At 40.9% G+C, this 19,244-nt stretch overlaps 1 pseudogene; it reads left to right on the top strand.

The window, feature by feature from the left end:
• The first annotated feature begins 3,207 nt into the window (after window positions 1–3,207).
• On the top strand, window positions 3,208–6,231 carry LOC137838302 (uncharacterized; annotated as a pseudogene).
• The last annotated feature ends 13,013 nt before the right edge of the window (window positions 6,232–19,244 follow it).

Genomic DNA, 19,244 nt, shown 5'->3' with positions numbered 1-19,244 from the left:
TCCATGAAGATTTTAAAAACAATCTGAACCTGAACATGTTTCTCTTTGTGCGAAGAATAGTAAACGACTCTTCCTATTTGAAACGGTTGCTAACAAATACAAGAAAGTTGTTAAATTGACGTCCCCTTCTAAATTCCAAACGATGAAAAGCGACTCTCATTTATCATAATTGAAAGAGAGAATAATTTTGGAATAAATATTTCCATTTTTTTTCTTTTTTTTCTTTTATTAATTATTTTTATAAAATTTGACATTAAATATTTATTTAACCTTTTTCTTAATTAAATATATATTATCAAATTAAATCTGTATAATATTTAATATTTTTAATTTTTGTTATAAAGTTTTTATGTTAGTCATCACTATGCAATTTGACATCTTAATTATGTTGATACCTCAAGTAACAACAATCTTATGTTATCACACGAAAAAAAATATTATTAAAAAAAAGAAAAAAGAAAGAAAATACAATAAAACTATGGGAGACTAGACCAAAACTCATATGTTAACAAAAATGATACATAGGCAGATTATACCTATTATACCAATGAAATTATTCTCTATGAATCAATCCTAAATTAGTCAACTTATCAACACATGCATTCCCTTCACGAAAAATATGAGTAATCCTAAACATGATTCTCCCACAATAATCAAGACAAGTATTCCATCGATTATGAAACATCCACGAAACAATAGTTCTAGCAGTAAACACAACACAAACCAAGACAAAATCACATTCAAGTCATACATTAGTAAATCCCATATGTTGAACTTCTTCCAAAGCATATATAACTTCATAAACCTCGCAACCAAATCAGTCTGAACATCAAGAAATACAGGCCCCCAATAAACTCCCACGAAAAATACCTCCACAAGTAGTAAGACTAGGATATCCCTATCAATGTTAATTTTAACCCACCCTAGTGAATGGACTCTCATCTAACAAGAAGAGGACGAAGAACTTTACTAGTATGAGTATTAATAACAAAAAATTTAATGACACTGAAATCCAACATATCATGCTTCATTAAAGCTTTAGACGAATTTCCCATGAGACAAGTTAAATATTTAATTACCGAAATAGTCTGAGAAAAATAAATCTTATCCTGAAATCTAGCATAATTCCCCATACGCCATGTCATTCAAATAAAAAAAAGTTATCATAGAAGCAATCTAACCAAAGAATTATCATCACTCTTAATAAAAGAAAGAAGATCTTCCTTATTAGAGAACAGAGGAAAAAGAAAAAATTTGTCGAACCGAACTCCAAATATGCAAAGCATTAGAAAATAAATAAAAAAATGTTACATAATTTTATTCAAATTAATTGTTTTCAAAAATAATTTTATTCAAAGTAGTTATTAAAGTAGCTAATGTGTCTTTTTCATGTAATAAATTGTTATTAGTTTATGTTCACTTTGCCATATTGCACGTGTATAATCGAGTTCCAAGGTGCTTTATAACCTTATCTAACAAGAAAGCCAATGAAACGACGTCCAAGGTGCTGCTGCTCCAGCCGATAAATACTTATATAGAAAACTACTTATTAGTTTATTGTTCTAATCAATTAATACATGTTGTTTTTAAATTTGCGATGTTTGCTCCTCATTTTTATTTTATTTAGTTTGCTTTTATCTATTAAATAATAACAATGATACTAGAAAAAAAATTGTTAAATAATGATGACTATTTTATATTTACAAATGCGACTATAGAGTGGCAGTTGATCAACACGCATTCGTAAATCAAAAAAATATAAATGCAGTTATATAGTCGCATTTGTAAATATTATTTATAAATGCGACTATTTCTGGTAGCCGGATTAAATAATAACAATGACACTAGCACATAAATGTTAAATAAGGGAGGCTATTTTATATTTACAAATACGGCTATATAGTCGCATTTGTAAATACTATTTATAAGTGGGGCTATTTCTGGTAATCGCATTTGTATATGTTTCTGAATCATGTGACAGGTAGGGGTATAGCATTTACAAATGCGTTTATTACCAAAGCTGCATTCGTAAATGTGGCTATTATCAAAATGTTTGATTTATAAATGCGACTATTATCAAAGTGTTTGATTTACAAATTCAAATCAAATTAATTTTAAAAATACTACCGCGTTTTTTACGAATGCGTTTTAAGTGTAAAACTGCATTAAATAAAGAACATTCTTTTTTTATTTTTGCACTAATGTGATAAGTAAATTAATTATGTTAATATTTCTCTAAGTTTATTTACTTTTTGTCAATTGAGTCTGAATCAAACAATCATGTGTATGTGTGACTTTAGGTAAACTTTTTAAAACGATTCGTCCGTAAGTTGATGCGAAAAAGTTTAAGTCCATGAAGATTTTGAAAAACAATATGAACCTGAACATGTTTCTCTTTGTGCGAAGAACAGTAAACGACTCTTCCTATTTGAAACGGTTGCTAACAAATAGAAAAAAGGTTTAAAATTGGCGTCCCCTTCTAAATTCCAAACCATGAAAAGCCACTCTCATTTATCATAATTTAAACAGATAATAATTTTGGAATAAATATTTCCAATTTTCTTTTTCTGTTTATTAATTGTTCTTAGAAAATTTGACATTAAATATTTATTTAAACATTTTCCCTAATTAAAATACATATTATCAAATTAAATCTGTACAACATTTAATATTTTTAATTTGAATGTTTAATCCATTCATTATTTTCTTTCATTAATAAAGAATTTTCAATTAAATCTTATTACTAACTGTACTACCAGATGGCCGAAAGGCCGACTAGACCGACTAGACGACAACAGGCGAAGCTAAACGCGTAATTAGGTATAAACAACCCAACTTAAATGATAAGCACGGTTAAGACACAATTGGGCCTTCGTTTGGACCCTAAAGCAGGCCCACAACGGCCATAGCCCACCTAGAGCAGTATAAATAGCAGAAGAGGCACATCACCCAAGGTAACTATTCACTCCCCACTCTTCTGGTGCTTAGCTCTCGGTCTGACTTGATCGTCGGAGTGTCTTCGCAGGTACTCCCCCCATCGTGTCCAAGCCGAAGATCCAGCTGGAAGAAGATCAACGGAAAGACTGACAAGACGAGAAGAACAACATAAGACATCATCAGAGGAAGTGTTCTGCAGGACTTAGATCTTGTAGGAACATTTTGGCGCCCACCGTGGGGCCGAGAACAAAAACCCCACGAATTGTCCACATGGTGACTACGAGGAATATGACAGGTAACGATAGGAATGCACAAGAAGAAACCAGCCGTCCAGACCCTATGACGTTAATCTTGAAAATGCAGCAGGAAATGGAAGCTTTGAGGAAGGAGAATGCTCGGATGAAAGAAAAGCTTGCTGAGAAGCCGGAAATACCGGAAGCCATGGATAATATCCCCTCAGGAGATCACGCGAACACGGATACACGTGAGGCCGGGAGCTCGTATCAAGAAAACATAAGGCCGACCTCAAATAATGCGCTAAACACGGCGCCTCGAAGAAGCCCCTTTACTGAAACCATCCTTGAAGTCCCCTTGCCGGGAACCTGGAACAACCCCACGTTGGAGAAGTATGATGGATCCACGGATCCGGATGAGCATGTAAATGCGTACCTGACACAGGTCGGCTTGCATACGGCGGAAGACGCGTTGTGGTGCTGAATATTCCCCACCTCACTTAAGGGGGCAGCCTTGAGCTGGTTCACCCGACTGCCAGCTCAACCCATAGATTGCTTTGACACACTCGCGGCTAAGTTTGGAGCACAGTTCACTACCAGCCGACCACACCACCTCACTTCGATCGCCTTAGTGAATATTCGGCAAGAGAAGTCGGAGACCTTGAGGGCCTTCATGAACAGATTCAACAAAACAGCGTTAGACATACGAAACCTAAGTCCCGAAGTGGCGATGCACCACATGGTAACTGCACTGAAGCCGGGATCGTTCTCGGATAGTTTATGCATGCAACCGGCCACAACATTGGATGAGTTGCGCCAAAGAGCCACCAAATACATGCAGCTGGAGGAATTGAAAGAGTTTCGGAGTAGGGCTCAGGCACCCGACGAACCTGAGAGGAGGAGAGACAGAAGCAGACCAACACATTTTGGGAAGCCTAGAGACTTTCCCAAGGGACCACGTTTCACTCTTTACACCCCCTTGACTGCCAAAAGGTCGAGGGTCTTAGAGGAAGCTCTAAACGCAGATCTCCTGAAGGCACCAAGCAGGACTCCTACCCCGCAGAGTACCGATCAAACCAAGCATTGTCGATACCACCGCAATTTTGGGCACACAACGGAAGATTGTTGGGCACTGAAGGATAAAATCGAAGAGCTCATCCAAGCCGGTCATCTGCGACGCTTTGTCCAGACAAGCCGAGAAGACGGGAAAAACGAGGTTGACATGGAAAAGAGAGAAGGGCGTAGGGACACACAGGCAAACGAACAGAGAGGCCGAAGAGGCCGGGAAGGCCGAGAAGGACGAGGAGGAAGAGATCTTCGAAGAACCATGCCGGTACGGGGGGTCATAAACACGATTGTCGGGGGTTTCGCGGGAGGAGGAACTACATCATCCTCCCGAAAAAGACACCTCCGAGCGGTCAGTTCGGTGTACTCCATCAGCAGAAGCAACAGGAGAGACCTGCCTCCCATGCTTTTCACGAATTCGGACTTCAGAAACATAAACCCGAAGCATGATGACCCTATGGTAGTCACCATCGAAGTAGCCAACTTTGTCATCATGAAAACTCTGATAGATCAAGGAAGCTCTGTGGATATCTTGTATTGGAAGACCTTCCGAAAGATGGGCATATCTGACGACGACATTGTCCAGTATGATGAACAAATCATTGGCTTCACGGGGCAGAGAGTCAACACTAGAGGGTACATTGACCTGGACACCAAGTTTGGAGAAGGAAATCGAGACTGCCGGACGATCAAAATCAGATACCTGCTTGTCGACGCCGAAACGTCTTACAATATTTTGATTGGGCGATCCTTTCTCAACAAATTGGGAGCTATAGTCTCGACACCCCACCTAGCCATGAAGTTCCCAGCCGACAACCCGAGTAGGGGCCGAGAGGTGGTCACTCTCCATGCCGACCAAAAGACTGCTAGAGAATGTTACGCGACAAGTTTGAAGATTCTGCCACCGCGAACACCCACCCGGAGGGCCGAGGTTCATCATATATCCCTGAGTGATGACCTGGATCCAAGACCGAATGACGAACCTCAGGTGGAACCCAAGGAAGAGGTGGTGCTATGCCGGGTGGGCCGAGCAGGTCAGAACACACGTTTGGGATCAACCTTAGGAGAAGAGGGAAAGAACAATATCACGGCTGTCCTATACAAAAATACGGACTTGTTCGCATGGTCGGCAACCGACATGCCGGGAATAGATCCTCGCATAATCTCGCACAAACTATCAGTCTGTAAGGAGGCTAGGCCGGTAGCCCAGAAGAAGAGAAAGTTCGTGGGAGAAAAAGGACGGATAGTCGAAGAGGAAACCAGGAAACTACTGGATGCTAGGTTTATCCGAGAAGTGCATTACACCACGTGGCTGGCAAACATAGTCCTGGTGCAGAAGAACAATGGAAAGTGGCGAATGTGCACCGATTACACCCATCTTAACAGGGCTTGTCCAAAAGATGCGTATCCGTTGCCGAGCATTGACCGGCTGGTAGATGGTGCAGCCGGCCACAAAGTGTTAAGTTTCCTCGATGCATACTCCGGGTACAACCAAATACGCATGAATCCGGCAGACCGAGAGAAGACAGCCTTCATTACTGACAGAGCCAACTTTTGCTATGAGGTCATGCCTTTCGGCCTCAAGAATGCTGGAGCGACCTATCAAAGGCTTATGGACCGAATGTTCCGAGACCAGATAGGAAAAACCATGGAGGTTTATGTTGATGACATAATTGTGAAATCTGATAGCGTGGAACAGCATGCCAACGACTTGGCTGAGGTCTTCCAGCAGATAAGGAAGTACGACATGCGTCTTAACCCTAAGAAATGTGTATTCGGGGTTGAAGGAGGCAAGTTCCTAGGCTTTATGCTGACAAGTCGAGGAATCGAGGCAAATCCGGACAAGTGCCGAGCCTTGGAAACCATGAGAAGCCCGGATAGCCTGAAAGAAGTTCAGCGGCTGGTAGGAAGACTGACGTCCTTGTCCAGATTCATGCCCAGACTAGCAGACAAGATCAGACCGATCTTGAGGCTCATGAAAAAAGCAGAGAAGTTCGCATGGAACAAAAGCTGCGAAGAAGCTTTTCAGATTATAAAAAAGGCGTTGGCCGAACCGCCCGTTCTAAGCAAACCGTCCATGGGACACCTTTACTGGTCTACCTGGCCGTGTCGCCGGAAGCCGTGAGTGCCGCCATAGTACAAGGTGAAACAGAACAAAAACCAGTCTACTTCGTTAGCCGAGTACTACAAGATGCTGAAACCCGATATCAAACGATTGAGAAGGTAGCTCTAGCCCTCGTTCATGCTTCCAGAAGACTTCGACAATATTTTCAAAGCCACGAGATCGTAGTGCGAATTGACTTCCCCATCAATAAGATTTTGCAAAAACCCGAGTTGGCAGGAAGAATGATCGGCTGGTCAGTCGAGTTGTCCGAATTCAGCATTAAATACGAACCACAAGGACCTATCAAGTCCCAATGCTTAGCGGACTTGACATCAGAGTTGCAGCAATGTCAAGAACCCGAAACCACATGGACGTTGCATGTCGATGGCTCCTCAAGTAAGAAGGGGGGAGGAGCAGGAATCGTGCTGGAAGGACCAGAGAACATACAAATTGAGCAATCTTTACGTTTTGGGTTCCAAACATCTAACAATCAAGCAGAATACGAAGCACTTATAGCCGGATTATTGTTAGCTAAAGACGTGGGAGCCCAGAAGGTAGAATGTAAGACAGACTCGCAACTCATGGTCGGACACATCAATGGGAGCTACCAAATCAAAGATCCTCTGCTCCTGAAATACTATCACAGAGTTGTTAACATCATCAGCCAGTTCCAAAGTGTCACGATAAGCCATGTAAAACGACAAGACAACCTTAGGGCCGACACCCTGTCAAAACTAGCTACCGCTAAGAAGAAAGGCCGACATGCCTCCGTCATCCAGCAAACCTTGTCGGTTCCGTCGGTCCCCGTCGGGGAATGCATGGTTACAGAGCAAGGAGAGGAAGATTGGGTGTCCGACATCAAAAAAGTAATCAGAAACCGGGAAGAAGGGAAAGATGGTCATGACTTGTCTCTCGCAAAGAAAGCGTCTCGATTTTTCATAATAGGGGAAGACTTGTATAAAAGAGGGTTCTCGACCCCACTACTCAAGTGCGTCTCGAAAGCGGAGGCCGAATACGTTTTGCAAGAATTGCACCAAGGAGCATGTGGCTTACATTCCGGAGCCCGAACGATGGCGACCAGAGTCCTGAGGGCCGGATACTACTGGCCGACACTAAGAACTGATTGTGCCAATTTCGTGAAAAAATGCATAAGTTGCCAAGAGCACGGTCCGCTAATCCACCTTCACCCCCATAATCTCCAAAGCATCAACTCTCCCTAGCCGTTTTCCCTGTGGGGAATGGACATAATAGGCCCCTTCCCGACAGCAACCGGACAAAGGAAGTTTTTGTTGGTAGCAGTTGATTACTTTACAAAATGGATAGAAGCGGAACCCCTCGCAAGCATCACGGCTCGACAAGTTCAGAGCTTTGTATGGAAGGACATCGTTTGCAGGTTCGGAATCCCGCACACCATCATCACGGATAATGGAAGACAATTCACGGATCGGAAGTTGGCCGAATTCTATGAGAGCCTGGGTATCCGACACAAGACAAGCTCTGTGGAACACCCGCAAACTAACGGCCAAGCTGAATCCGCCAACAAAGTCATCTTGAATGAATTAAAGAAAAGACTTGGCAGTGCAAAAGGTAAGTGGGTAGAAGAACTCGTGGAGGTTCTTTGGGCCTATCGGTGTACCCCCCATTCGGCAACTGGGGAAACCCTGTACAACCTCACCTACGACACAGATGCCATGCTGCCAGTAGAAGTCGGAGAACCGACAATCCGAAGAGAACTCCATAACCTGAAGATAAACGAAGAATGTCTAAGAACGGAGCTGGACTTACTCCAAGAGTCGCGTGACAAGGCTAAGATAAGAGAGGAAGCTTGCAAACGGATAGTTGCGAGAAGATACAACTCGAAGACTAAACTAAGAGCGTTCCAAGAAGGAGACCTGGTCTGGAGGATGAAAGGAGAAGCTCGCAGGATCCCAGCAGAAGGAAAGTTCAATGCAAACTGGGAAGGCCCCTTCAAGGTCAGGGAAAATCTCCAAAACGGCGCATACCGCCTAGAACACTTGGATGGCCGAGAAGTTCCCAGGACATGGAACGCGGGCCATTTGAAAATGCATTTCAGTTAACATGTATCATAGGTGTACTCTTTCCTACCTTCAATCTTTTGTCCTAGTGGGCTCTCCCGAGGGTTTTTGATTGAAGAAGGTTTTAACGAGGCACCACAATCAATGAAATCATGTTTATCAGCTAAAAATTTTCTGACAAATCATTAACACAAGAACCTAACCAAACCTCTCGGCCAAGGAAGAATTCACCAATGTGAATCCCTGCCGAGAGTGCAACAAAAAAACCTCTCGGCCAAGGAAGAATTCACCCAAGTGAATCCCTGCCGAGAGTGCAGTAAAAAACCTCTCGGCCAAGAGAGTCTCAAAGAAACCTCTCAGCCAAGGAAGAATTCACCCAAGTGAATCCCTGCCGAGAGTGCAATAAAAAACCTCTGGGCCAAGGAAGAATTCACCCACGTGAATCCCTGCCGAGAGTGCAATTAAAAACCTCTCGGCCAAGAGAGTCTCAAAGAAACCTCTCGGCCAAGGAAGAATTCACCCAAGTGAATCCCTGCCGAGAGTACAATAAAAAACCTCTCGGCCAAAAGAGTTCAAAGTAAACCTCTCGGCCAAGGAAGAATTCACCCAAGTGAATCCCTGCCGAGAGTACAATAAAAAACCTCTCGGCCAAGAGAGTTCAAAGTAAACCTCTCGGCCAAGGAAGAATCCACCCAAGTGAATCCCTGCCGAGAACACGGAAGAAAAATCTCTCGGTCAAGCGTACGCGCACCACCCAAAGAGAATAAACTACGAATGATATTGGCAAAAAGTAATAATGATAACTTGTCATTTAATTAATCATGAGAACCGGCAGGCCGGGTATGTTTACACAAAAAATAGGTCAAATGCTTACAAAGCAAAATGCACGCGACCTCAGAAGAGCTAAAGGCCTACAAAACAATTACATGACCTATGCACATCGGCAAGCCTAGCTATCGGACTCAACAAGTTCAACATATTCTTCACGGGAGCCGAAATCGCCGCTTGAGTAGAACTCGGTATCTGGTCTATCGGCATGAGCTGACCCTCGTGAAAGTCCTTGTCCACATCAAACTTCCCTTCGTCCAAGGGAACGTGATAGAAGAAGGCCGCTTGCTGGAGAGCCTTCTTGAAGCCATTCTCGTGTTCTTCTATAACACTATCCTCGGCCACCTCCAACTCCTTCAGCAGCTTCTCTATCCTCTCTTCAGCACGGTGGTTGGTGAGGGCCATGTCCGAGAGACTCTCCTTCAAGCCCTTCACCTCGTTGTCAGCCTTCTCGGCAATCTCTCTACCCGTCCTCTCGGCCAGCTCGAACTTCTCCTTCCATTTCTAAACCTCGGCCTCTAAGGTTTCCTTCTGTTTCAGAAGTGCAGCATTCTCGGCCAGGTTTGTTTTCAAGCTAGCCGACGACTCATTCAACTTGGCCCGAAGCCCCTCCACTTCGGCTGCGTTCTTGTCCCTCTTCATCAAGTCGGATGCCATCCGCTTGCCAAGGACCAAAGTCCTAGAACACAACTCCATGAAGGCATCGTGTACTTGAGAGGGGCGTGCCGACAGATACGCATCTTGCTGGTAAGGGTTCAACATGATATTCACCTTCTCAGCCACATTCAAATCATGCCCAAGAAAGTCAGGCCCACTTGAACCCGGCCCCCCGGGCAGTCGGCCTCTCTTGGAAGACCTTCCGGATGACGAGCGCTCCCCATGGCGTCGAGAAGACTTGCCACGATCTTTGCCATGATCTTCTTTCCGCTTCTTTGGGTTGGTGGGACGGTCGGCCTCGGCAGCCGGCACCACGGTAATGGGGATAGCGGCCTCGGCATCTGGTGTACTCGATCCTCCTGGCGTATCCCCCCTCGCGGCCATCTGAGCTTGTCGCTTCAAGCGAAGCTCTCGAAAGTAGTCTTTCTTCCCACCTGGCGGCACCAAACTTGCCATTATACCTGAAGGCCGAAAGCAAAGTTAGTCATAGTAAAGCGCACGATAAGACAAGTAAAAACACATACCGTCAACATCAACACATCTATCAGCGGACAAGTAGGCACGGACGAGGGACCGGGTTGGAATCTTGCGAGGAAGGTGGTCCAACACCGATAACACTTCCAAGTCGTCATCGGTCATTAGGGACCTCGGCAATAAATTGAAACGTGCCGGATCCTTCGTCCAATAAAAAGGAAACTTGGGTGTCTCACCATCAAAGAAAAACTGTCGTCCTCCCTCCTCAATGACAACCTTAAAGAAACCCGTCTTAAAGTTCTTATAGGATGTCGTGTAAGGAGCGAAAAGGCTATTTTTGGTTTGGCCGACAAGGGATAACCAACATATTCGGTCACCCGGCCTAGTGCCAAAGAAATTTAGAAAAGACCTAGCTGTCGGCCTAAGACTCAACACATCGCAAAGCAACCGAAAAGCCTGGATGGCTGCCCAGCTATTCGGATGCAGTTGCGTGGGGGCTACATTTAAAACACGCAGCACTTCCATGGTAAAACTATCAAGTGGAAAGCGGATATGCATATCCGAAAATAAACAAGAATAGAAATAGAAAAAATCCTTTCGCCCTTCCCCCCTGCCCAAACAAACAGTCTCGAACTCTCGACACCTACGAAGAGCGAAGGCACCACTAGGCACACCATCTAATACAATATCTACGCTATCTACAAAATCCTGGAGCAATGAAACTTTGGTAAAATCGGAGAAGAACTCACGAACGCTACTATGTACCCATCTATACTCGGCATCTCGGGTTTCCTCCCCTGCATACCCACTCAATGACAACGACACTGCGGGTTGCTCACTTTCCCGACTTAAAGGACCGACAGCCCGAGAAGAGCCTTCGGCATTCTCGGCATCTATGATAGGGATGTCATCAGCCAATGGCCTCTCCCTATCAGACCCCCTGGACACAGGACATGAGGCAGCAGCCGAAAGAAAAGACATTGTTACCTCCAGGAAACTCTTCAACCAATACACAAGGAAGGCAGGAAAGTTACTCGGCTGTCGGACTCTCGGACTCTCGGAGCTAGTTCACGGATCACGCGAAGAAATCGGAGCCCACTGCCACTCCTATTTATAGGTGAAAGAAATGAGAAGGCGAAGCGTCAAAACGAATGCCCACCGTTGGATCCACATGCAATGAACGCGTGAGATCTTACCCAGCGGTCACATCCCACAGTACCACGCACACGCGCCTCGAGTACAAGCCAACGTACTCAACCTCAACCAACTGAAGGCTCACGACAATTCGACTCTACGTTACGTTTAAGCCAACTCACTTGAGCCTGGGGGGCATATGTACTACCAGATGGTCGAAAGGTCGAAAGGCCGACTAGACGACAAAACCAACTAGACGACAACAGGCGAAGCTAAACGCGTAATTAGGTATAAACAACCCAACTTAAATGATAAGCACGGTTAAGACACAATTGGGCCTTCGTTTGGACCCTAAAGCAGGCCCACAGCGGCCATAGCCCACCTAGAGCAGTATAAATAGCAGAAGAGGCACATCACCCAAGGTAACTATTCACTCCCCACTCTTCTGGTGCTTAGCTCTCGGTCTGACTTGATCGTCGGAGTGTCTTCGCAGGTACTCCCCCCATCGTGTCCAAGCCGAAGATCCAGCTGGAAGAAGATCAACCGAAAGACCGACAAGACGAGAAGAACAGCACAAGACATCATCAGAGGAAGTGTTCTGCAGGACTTAGATTTTGTAGGAACACTAACCATGTTCACTAACAAAATTTAATTTAAATCTTTATAAAATTATTCAATAAGAGAATAATTCTGGAATAAATATTTCCAACAGATTTTCTTTTCTTCTGTATTTATTTGTTAAATAAATAGAATGTAAAACAGTTAAAGTTATGATAAATATATATTTATTTAAATAATTTTTGTTAAATTCTTTATTTACTGTTATTTTATCTTTGGAGAAATAAAAATTTAAGATAAAAGTAAAGAAAAAGAAGTTGATGTTTGACCGGCCTAACTAATAAATTTAGAATATGTAACTTTTTTAAGACTTTGTATTTAAACATAATACTCATTTAAATAATTTTTTTTTAAATAAAAGCTTTCAGGTATCACTATGTTACTTAAGATATCAGCTAGGCTGACACCTCAAGTAACAACAATCATTTACCATCACATGAAAAAAAAAATATTATTAAACAATCATTTTGTATTATTTTTTCATTTAAACCAAATTTGCTGTTGAATTAAAATGCGGGATAAAATTGACTTTAAAATTTTAAAACAATTAATATTTTAAGGAATTAAATTAATTTGAAATAGTTTTGATTAATGTTAATTGTAAAAGAGTAAATACTAATAATTATTGTACGTCTATTTTTTTTCTTAGTTTTACTTTATAATTCTTTTTAATAACAAATAAAATGTTATTATATTTTTTGTGTTGATTTTTAAAAAGCTTAATCATAAGTAGATTTTTTTTCTTCATTTTAGTTGCGAACAAATATTTATTTAATATATTTCATAATTGTCCCTTTAGATAAATAAATGGTAAAAGTATTTTACTGTCTGTCAGCTCCTATTTACATGTTTTTAAAAACATATACTATAGAAAATAAAATATGCACATGATGTCAGTCCCTATTTACATGTTTTTGAAAGATTACTATAGAAAATAAAATATGCACACAATGTAGTTAAAATTGGTGTGTGATACATAAAAACAATTTTTTAATCGTTATTTGTTTGCATTGTTAATCCTTTGATAATAGTTTATGACGTAAATAATTATTCTTATAATAAATATTTATTTAAAATTTTTTCCTATATATATTTGTACAGTATTTAATATTTTTAAATTTGAATGTTTAATCCATTCATCACTTCCAACTATGTTTTAAATTATCAGTTTTACAATTTTCGTGTATAAAATATTAATACAAATATTTATTATTATATTTTTTTATAATTGTATTGATAATACTTTATAATTATTACGTATTTAATTAGTTAATATATGTTGTCAGTAGCTTTCATAAAATGATGATCCTAATATTAGTAGATTTGTTCCCGCCGGTTGACCGGGATCATCTTCGCGCGTGGCTTGTCCTCGCGAGCTAGGGCACCTTCGTTATGCTCTATCAAACGATACCTGAAAAGGAAGTGAACAAAGGGGCGCCCTCGCGACCGTTTGCACTCCGACGATCAAGTCAGCTAGCGAGAAACATCAAAGGTGACACACCCTCTGAAGGTGGTCGAAAACTATACTGAACGGCTAAAATTGTGTTGCCTTAATTGTCTTGTGCTCACAGTGGATGCGCAGGGAAAACAACTAGGGTATGTGCTCTGTGTAACTGCGAGAATTAGGTCAAAACTCAGATCCTTTTCAAATGACCCAATGCCCCTTTTTATACACCTTCTGCATTTAAAGCGCGTTGAGCGCATTGAAAACGTATAAAAATGTGCCTTGAAACATCTGATACGTAAACTATATTAACGCGTACCTTGACAAACTTTCACTAAAACATTGATGAGCACGTGTTTATTGCCACGTTTTCTTCTGACTTGATCGTTATTCTGCGTGGAGGGCCTCACAGCGCCGTAACTCAACTTAGGGTTAGTCCATTGCGTGAGTCCTCCTTCCATGAAGTGCATCTAGCGCGTAGGGTGACTTTCTAGGTGCTAACTTATGCGTCCCAAGCTCTAGTCACCTGGGAGTGTATCTACCTTCCTCTCGTACCATGCACGTGGTTCTCCCCTGGTCGTGGCCCTCTCATGGGTCGTATCTGTCCCAGGGTCTCCCAGCAGTGGTGTGGATACTTCACGAGTTAGGTTTACCCCCTACTGGTACTAGAACTTATGGCCTTGAAGCCACCTTTCTCTTCTCCTCGTTACTATTCTGAGTTGTTGAGGTCCGAGGCCTCCTTGGCGACGCCTTCGCTTGGCGATGCCTTCTCTTGGCGACGCCTTGACTAGGCGATGCCTTTTCTTTGGCGACGCCTTAAGCTGGGCGATGCCTCGATCGGTCAGCCTGTTGACTTTCTTCCTTGGGTCCCTTGTGGGGTTCCACCATACGTTGACTTTGACTTTGACATTGACTTTGGTCAATGCCCGGGGACGGGACGGTACAAAATCTAATAATATTTTTTGAATTTTACTTTTTAAAAATAATTATTTATTAAAAATAAATTATTCTCTTGAAAGATTATAACGAATGAACCCATCTTCTTTAACTAAGAATTCTAAATTAACGGTCTTAAAAATACATTGTATAAAACATTAATAAAAATATTATACATGATGAAGTTGTTTGCCTCACTAGGCTTCTTGAAAAAATAACCAAAAAACGATAAATTAAAATTACATTTCTTATAATTAGTACTAATGATATTTTATAGTTAATACGTAATTAATTAGTTAATATGAATTGCCAGAAACTTTGATAAAATGGTACTCTTAGACTAATAAATTTAATAATTATTTTTATAATTTTAACTTTTTAAAGTAACTATTTATTAAAAATGAATTACCGTAGTAAAAAATTAAAATAAATGATTCTTTCTTCTTCTTTAATTAATAATATTTATAAATTTACTATTTTGAAAAAAATATAATTATTTTAAATTTATAATGTATATTATTACGATATACATAAATTAAGTTTATGATAAATTAAAATATTACAATATAAATTTATAGTTTATTTTAATAAATATAAAAAAAAATATAATAATAAATATATATATATATATATTTATATTGATATATATATATATATATATATATATATATATTAATATATATAGATTTATGACGAATTAAAATAGAGAAAAAAATTTATTGTTATTAAGAATTAAATTTGTAAAGTAGTATGTGTGATTAATTTATTTTTGTATTGGACCAGAGCATTCAGAACTCAACACTCGGAGGTAAGACCTCAACACTTGTCATAGGCAGGTCAGCTCGCGTTTTGGGTCTGGCTGGCGGGCCATGTGATTGGACCCCGGATGTATGTTTTAGCCTTTTTAAGATGTTTAGTGCAACCTTTCGTGCATAAGGCCTAGACGACTAGCAAGGGGTATTTATAGACTTAGGGCTGTGCTTAGTGCGCAGGGGGTCTAGCTTAAGCAAAATTTCCTTTTAAACCTAAGCCCATGTGCGCTAGGGCACGTAGATGTTAGGTTGCATGTGTTCAAAAGATAGTGTAGAGCCACGCTGAGGGTGGCTACGTAAACAGATTGACCCTTGATGCTAGTACATGAGTTGGTACCCTAGTGGTTATTCTGTTATAATTTTATGCACTCCATGAAGGAAAGATTTCGCTCCGTTGCAGCACTGTGAGGGTGTGCCCTTGAGCAGAATATTTTCCTGTTGAGTATGCTTTCAGTTGAGATTATATTATCGTGATAGAAAGTTGTTACAAGAGGTAAACTATAAAAGGGACTTGAGATCCCAGGTTAAGGTACGCTGTTTCTAAGACTGAAACTGATTACATCTTAAATTCTTATAAGCCATGTACTGACTTGATCGTCGTAGTGCAATCAACAAGTAAGACCCCCTCTATTTCAACAGAGCACGTTCCAGAGAACTGAGAGATAGGGCGAAGTCGTGAAGAGACAAACAGAGCTAGAGCTTGTCATCAGAGTCAACCGGCGAGCAGGTCAATCGGCAAGAACATTTGGCGCCCACCATGGGGCCCGATAAAATCAGGTCCCACCAGCAGTTGTACTCAAGCTTTTAGGCGTGATGAGGAATACGAGGCAAGGTCCTTTAAGACCTGAAGGGAGTGACAACCCCACCTTCCAACAACTTATGGAGATCGTAAGCGCTCTCCAAGAGGCGGTGGCGGCATCCAGGGCTGACCAGAAGAGGCTCATGGCTGAGGTTCGAGCCGAGCAGGTGCTCAGGCAAGATCAGATCATTGTAGAACTAGATGAGTCACGAGCGAGTAACGATGGAGTTATGCAAATCCAACTAGGAATTGCGTGAGGACCTACAATAGCTAGGCGAACGCTCCACAGGGGAGCAAGGCCCGACTATTCAAACAAGGGCTCGCCCTAAGCCATTCTCACAGGCGATTATGGATGTTGTTATACCAGCTAGTTTCATAATGCCCAAGATCGTTTTTACAGGTATAGAAGATCGGAGGCCCATTTGACAGCATTTAATGCTCAGATGATGATCTCGAGAGGAACGAATGTTTTGCATTGCAAGATGTTCATGGGCACGTTGATGTGATTCCAATAACATGATAGGAATATGATATGAACATGTTATGGATTCAACAAGAGTTGAAATATAATTAGGCACTTTTTAAAAATTGGATCAATGTTCTTAACATTCAAGAACTCACCAAAACACAAGTAACCAAGCCAAACTCACATAGAAACCCATAATATGGCATATGAACCGATTAAAACACAAAAGAATGCAAATGAACCGATTAAAACACATGGAAACTCAATTAAAATCACAAGAACAACAAACTAAGAAGAACTACCGAATAGAAACACAAACTAAGCAACTTTAACCGATTGAAATGACTAGAAACATCAAAGACATGTTTTAAAGTTTGTTTGGGAATGGAAATGGATGAATAAGATGAAAATAAGAAGGAAACTTATGTGGTTGGAGTCCTTGGAGAGGAGCACGCCACTTGAAGGATACAAAGCTTCAAGATGAGTGTAGATGCCGCCACTTGAGGTTCCAAAAATGCACTCAAGATAAGACTAGAATAAGAGAAGACACAAGTCTCTCAATCACTCACCAATTTGGGAGAATTTCTTTACTCAAAATATCAAATCTGAATTTCAAGGACTCAAGTCCACCTTTTATAGGAGAAGGACCGGTCATGAGTTTACAAAGAAGCTTATAAAGGAAGCTAACCAAGGTTGCTTTGCAACTCTTCCACTTCTAGCGCCTAAAGTGGAGAATGAAGGGATACCTTCTAGACTCTTCCTAAAGCTAATGTCTAGAAATGCTTTACACAAGAGGTATCTTTAGGTTTCCCTCTTAACACCTTCCTAAACACTACTCTATGTATTTAAATTTTATACAAAAGAAATTACAAAAAGAGAAAACATTTGAAGAGTACTTCCTAATTCTTTAGTTTTTCTCCTTGTAATCCTTTGAGGAAAAAGGATGATGAGCTAATATGACTTTGAGCATCTTCAAATTCATCCTCATTCTCTTCTTCTTCTTGATCTCCATCATACTCCCCAAGTTGGAGAGAATTCGACCACGAATTCTGAAGACCTACAGAAAAAGGAGTTAGATCACTGATATTAAAGGTATGACTACTAAGAAACGTATCAGGCATATCTAACTCATAAGCATTATCATTAATCCTCTTTAGGACTTGAAAAGTTCCATCTCCACGAGGCATAAGTTTGGACTTCCTTTGATTAGGAAAACGATCCTTTCTCAAGTGAAGCCAAACCCAATCACCAACATAAAACAATAATGTTTTTCTCCTTTTGTTGGCATGCTCAACATACTTGCCAACTTTCTTCTCAATTCTTAACTTGATGCCATTATGCAGATCTTTAATAAAAGAAGCTCTTTCAACACCATCTTTGCATAATACATCATCAAGTATAGGAATAGGAAGAAAATCAAGAGGTGTTAGGGGATTGAACCCATAGACCACCTCAAAAGGAGAATGGGATGTGGTAGAATTTACTACTCGATTATAAGCAAATTCAACATGTGGTAGAATTTACTACTCAATTATAAGCAAATTCAACATGTGGTAGAATTTACTACTCGATTATAAGCAAATTCAACAAGTGGTAGTAAATCCTCCCAAATCCTAGGATTCTCGGAAATAAAGCATCTCAATATTTGTCCCAAAGTTCGATTGACCACTTCAGTTTGACCATCGGTTTGGGGGTGACAAGTAGTAGAAAATAAAAGTTTAGTACCAAGTTTCCCCCACAAGGTATTCCAAAAGTGACTCAAGAACTTGGAATCCCTATCGGATACTATACTTCTAGGAAGTCCAAGCAAACGAACAACTACCTTGAATAAGAGATTTGCAATATGACATGCATCATCCACTTTGTGGCAAGGAATAAAATGAGTCATTTTTGAAAATCTGATGGAAGAGGCCCAAGCACAAGCCCACATGCAAGCCCACCAAAGGGTAGATTTGGGCCAACCATAGAGTTATGGCCAAGAGGATCCAAGAAGACGTTCTTTTACATGTTCAAATGCCATAAACTCTAGTGTAGAGTAGACTTTAATTTCTTGTCAAAATTAGCATAGGAACTTTATTTGTAATTTTCTTAGAATTAATTTTGGCACCTAAAACACCAACCTAGGTAAACTTAGAGTTTCTAAAAAAACCTCTAAATTTACCAAGGCCGGTCTAGAAAGCCCATGGAGGGGGTGAGCATAAAAACTAGACACACCCCTCCCCATGTTCTCATTTGTGCACCCATGTGCCATGTGCACCCATGTGCTTCACATTTACATTTCATTTGGCTAGCATTAGGGTTGCATTATGGTCCTCCTTAGCCTATAAAAGGAGGAGCCTACACCTTGTATTTTGAAGTTTATTGTGAGTAAAGTTATGCTGCCATTTTATGCCAAGCTTTGCTTCTCCTAGAATTCTAGGCTCTAAACTTCACATCCTTCACCTTTCCTTGGGCTGGCCGAACCTCCCTATAATCATACCTATCATGCACCTTCAAGATCAACACCACTCTTAGGAGGATCTTGCACACACACCTCCATAGCTTCCGCACCCCTTTTTCTTACATGATTCAAGAAGACCTTCATGAAAATGCCATCATTTGGTATCATGAGCTTGGGTTCTTCAAGATGAGTTGCTTTTGGTCTTTTCATTTCTAGTTCTTCTTTATTTCATGTTGTTCATCTTATTTCCATAATTGTCTT

The sequence above is a fragment of the Phaseolus vulgaris genome, chromosome 4 (assembly GCF_051622355.1).
Source record: "Phaseolus vulgaris cultivar YP4 chromosome 4, ASM5162235v1, whole genome shotgun sequence".
Lineage (NCBI taxonomy): Eukaryota > Viridiplantae > Streptophyta > Magnoliopsida > Fabales > Fabaceae > Phaseolus > Phaseolus vulgaris.
The sequence above is the reverse complement of the archived record's forward strand: the minus strand, read 5'-3'. Positions and strand labels throughout refer to the sequence as shown.